The sequence below is a fragment of the Chinchilla lanigera genome, unplaced genomic scaffold (assembly GCF_000276665.1).
Source record: "Chinchilla lanigera isolate Chin_1 unplaced genomic scaffold, ChiLan1.0 scaffold00233, whole genome shotgun sequence".
Taxonomy (NCBI): Eukaryota; Metazoa; Chordata; class Mammalia; order Rodentia; family Chinchillidae; genus Chinchilla; species Chinchilla lanigera.
Window position 1 is genome coordinate 36,058 of NW_004955634.1, and position 4,863 is coordinate 40,920.

Sequence of the window (4,863 nt, forward strand, 5' to 3'; positions counted from 1 at the left end):
AAAAAAAAATCTTACTTGCAACAGGAACCCAGAAAAAATCAGGAAAACCTATGCTTTTGCAGACGCTGTCAACTTCAAGAATTATGAAAATGGTTAAGGAAGGTCCCCCCAAACTTGTTAGGGGAAAACAATAAGAGGAAGAGATTCCAATCATAAATATATATATGCACCAAATACAGCAGCAGCCAACTGTATAAAACAATTATTAATAGACATGAAAAGTCAAATAAGAAATAAATAATGTAATGGGAGATCTCCATACCAAGCTTTCTAAAAGAAATAGATCAACACCATGACCAAGTCAGTTTTATACCAGAAATGCAGGGATGGCTCAATATTTGCAAATAATTTAATGTTATACACCATATAAATAGAGTCAAAAACCAAAACCACATGAGCATCTCAATAACTGCAGAAAAAGCTTTCAATAATATCCAACATGCATTCATGATAAAAGAAAACTCCACAGAAAATAGAAATAGATGGTCTTTACCTGTCTGATAAAAGCCATCTATGTAAAACCAACAGCCAACATTATACTAATGGACAAAAACTGAAAGCTTTTAATTTAAAATCAGGAAGAAGACAAGGATGACCACTGTCACCACTCTTGTTCAACATAGTTCTGGAAACATTAGCCAGAGCAATTAGACAACAGAGACAAATAAAAGGAATAAGGACAGGAAAGGGAAAAGTAAAATTATCACTATTTGCAGAAAACATATTTACAAGGAAGACCCCAAAAACTCCACAAGCAGACTCCTTGAATTAATTTTCAAAGTCACCAGTGTAGCTGGATACAAAGTCAACACTGAAAATTCAATAGCATTTCAATACACAAACAACAAACAGACTGAGAGAGAAATTAAGGAAACCATACCTTTCATAATAACATCCAAGATACTGAAATATTTAGGAAGCCATCTAACAAAAGAAGTAAAAGATCTATTCCACGAAAACTACAATACTATGAAAAAAGCGATCAAGGAGGATTGCATAAATAGAAAAACATTCCTTGCTCATGGATAGGAAGAACCAACATTGTGAAAATGGCATACTACCAAACTTCCTGGACAGATTCAATGCAATTCCAATTCAACTGCCTTTAGCATACCTCACAGATCTAGAGAAAACATTCCTTAAATTAATCTGGAACAAGAAGAGACCCAGAATAGCAAAACCAATCCTGGGCAACAAAGAAAAGTCCAATGGAATCACAATCCCTGACCTGAAATTATACTACAATACTAGGGTAACAAAATCAACATGGTATTGGCTAAAAAACAGAACAGAAGATCAATGGAATAGACTAGAAGAAACAGACACAACCACAAACACACTCAGCTACCTGATCCTTGATAAAAGGGCAAAATAAACTCACTGGAAGAATGATAGCCTCTTTAAGAAATGATTGGAAAAATTGGTCAGTCACCTGCCAGAGACTGAAAATAGACCCAAGTCAATCACATGCACCAAACTCAAGTGAAAATGGATCACAGATCTCAATATTAAAACAGAAACACTAAGTCCATTGGAAGAGAAAGTAGGTAAAAACCTTGAAGATATAGGGGTAGGCAGAGAGTTCATGAACAAAAAACAAACCACCCATGAAATACTTCAAAGAATCAGCAACAAGGATTTCATCCTACTGAAAAGTTTCTGCACATGTAAAGAAATCACCAGCAGGGTAAAAAGAAAACCCACAAACTAGGAGAAAATTTTAGCTGACTGTCCCTTGGACAAAGGTCTTCTATCTAGAATATAAAAATTAAAAAACATCAGCACCTCCAAATTCAAACACCCAATCCAAAAACGGGCAGCTGAGATGAATACCCTCTTCTTAGATAATGAAACACAAATGGCAAGTAAACATATGAGAAAATGCTCAACATCATTAGTCATTCGAGAAAGAAAATTAAAACAATATTGAGATTTCATCTCACCCCCGTAAGAAGGGCTAGCATTAAGTAATTAACCAATAACAAATGCTGGTAAGGCTGTGGAGATTTACGAACCCTTCTCCACTGCTGGTGGGAATGCAGACTGGTGAAATCACTGTGAAAATCAGTTTAGAGATTCCTCAGAAAATTAGGTCTAGAGGTCCCATTCGACCCTGTTATCTCCTTTTGACTATTTTCCCAGAAGATCTGAAAATATCATCTCACAGCGACCTATGTGCACCCATGTTTATAGTGCCACAATTTGTAATTGCTAAATTGTGGAAGCAACCCAAATATCCATCCACTGAGGAATGAATAAACAAATTGTGGTACTTTTATATAATGGAATATTACTCAACTATAAAGAAAGATAAACTCGAGACTTTAACAGGTAAATGGTCACAACTAGAGACCATACTCATAAATGAAATAAACTAGACCTCCATGTGTAAGCAACGTATTATCTCAGTAGTGTAAGAACCTAAAAGAATGAAGAAAAATTAGGAGGTATGATAGACATTGTGAAAAGAAGGAAAAATGCTCAGAAGTAAAGGGATACTAGGTGGTGGGAAAAGAAGGGGAAATTATGTTTGTATATACAGGATAGCTAATATAGTTGTACAACTGTCTTCTATTGTTTAACTGTAAGGAACAGTTAATGATTACTTGTCTGATCAGTCTTGCATGTCTCTATTTGTTTTCCTGAGATAATACTTTGAACATATCAGTACATAATACAACAACCATTGTTAATTTCCTCCAACTTTTTCTGTAACTCTTTACTGTTTGTAATGTTCTTATGCTGTTTTATAAATGCATGTCTGTTTGTTGATATGTTTTCCTATTTTGTTTTTTTAAATAAATTAAAATAAAAATGAAACACTTCAGAGAATGGGTGCCTTGGCTAGAGACCTCCACCGGAAGACATATAGAAGTGGATCATCTCCATAATTGGATGATGTGGCTTGGGCAAATTCATAACAGGCCGTGTCATGGTAAAGTTCTTGTCTAAAAAATCAAGCATGTCTCTGAACACTGGAGGAAGCCCAGTCCAAGTCACTTGAGAGGGCAGGTCATGAGAATTTTCTAAAGCAAAATGAAACTGCGAGTCTGTATGTAAAGAAAAACAAAAGGGGGCATCCTCTAAACTAACACTGAAAACCAACTTGTATATTTCAGAGATGGAGAAAGGGGAGGACCACGGGGTGAATTTGCACAGTGGCCTCATGGCCCAATCTAACGTTCCGTAACAACTTCCACTTCCCATTGGGTTTTTGAACATCCAAGGTTGGAGTGATGCACAGGTTGTGACAATGCCAAAATGCGTAGGCCTTTAACCATTAAGTTACTGATTATAAGCAATAGTTCCCTTTTAACTCCAGCATTGGGGGGTATTCTCTAATGTAAAGAAAAACGCTAGCACTCTTGAGGTGTATTTGCACAGGGACACCTCTTATTGCACTACCTATTCTACCTTTAGTTGCCCATAATTCAGTATTTACTACTGTGTCTTCAAGGAGAAAGCTGCATACCTGACCTGGGTGCATGATTGTTACAGTATATAAGCAAGCTAAATATCTCTCCTAGTGAGAGGAACTGGATTTTCTGGTATAATTAAAGGGAATGAGTACAGAGAAATCTATCCCATTTCCAGCCTAAATGTTTGAGAAATAGCACGCTACCTCCTCTCCCATGACTCATTTCACTTAAGTATGATGGCTGCAAGGAACGCCAGGTTTGAAAAGAAAGACCAAGAGATTTTTACCAGTGTCCAAATTAGGGTGCTTTCCCTCAGTGGTCAGCATTACCTGGGGCTCTTCAAGGAGTTGACAGTCTGGCCAGAAGGCAAAGGTAGAGAATGCCCAGGAGCACTTCAGTTTGAAGGACAAGCTGGTAAGATGAGTCTGAACCCTGGGGCCTCTGTCTCATGTGGCACTGCAGCTTCCAGTGGTCACCTTTGCAATCAGGTGGGGCTCAGGGGCCTCTTGTTGTGATGATACTTATCACTGTCCTACAAAAGCCATCTTGTACCATAGCTTTCCAAATGCTTAGATTTAGACTTTATTCCTTTTAAGGCCACAAACAAGACAGATATTTCCTCTTGGCCTCATTGTTATTTCCCCTTGGCCTATTCCTTTTCCTCATTATAAAGTACTCAGGAAGCAATACTAGCTAATGTGAGCTATCTGAAGCAAAAAGCATATTTTTGGCTTTTCCTAAAATCTAGAGCTGACTTTTAAAATGAAAATGTCTTTAAAAATCTGTCTTTCTCTTGCATTAAGAGCCAGAGATGTATATTTTATCAATGGCTTTTGAAAATGATCTCCAAAGGCAGAGGTATTCTCATCTTTCAACTGATGAATACTTGACAATTTAAAACAATTGAAGGGCTTAGTTTTTCTCCTTTGTAGACCTCCATGAATCTATCTCTGAAGATGTCTCCTGTTCCAATCTCCAGCATGATTGCTGCACCACTAGGGATCCACTGCAGGGACTGGTAGCACTCTCGTAGGAACTAGCTGTTCCCATGGCTGTCTCTATTCTGACCTTCTAAAACTAACAATATGATATTCATTTCCAAATGTAACACCAGCTTGTAGTGCTGTTTCTCTCAATAGAAGTCAATCATTAGCCGAGCATTGTGGCACATGCCTGCAATCCCAGCACTTGAGAAGCTCAGGCAGGAGGAACTTTGCAAGTTTGAAGCTAGCCTGGGCTACAAAGTGAGCTCAAGGTTAGGCTGAAATGCATAGAAAGACCCTGTCTCAAACAGACAAAAACAAAACAAAACAAACTCAATCATTTATTTAAGAGGAACATTCCATCTTTTCAGCATCCTTCCATTCCATAGGCCTCAGAGTACTTCCCAATGTTGTCTGAAAATCTTCCCAGATCTTGATTTCATCTGTTTGAGGTCACTAAG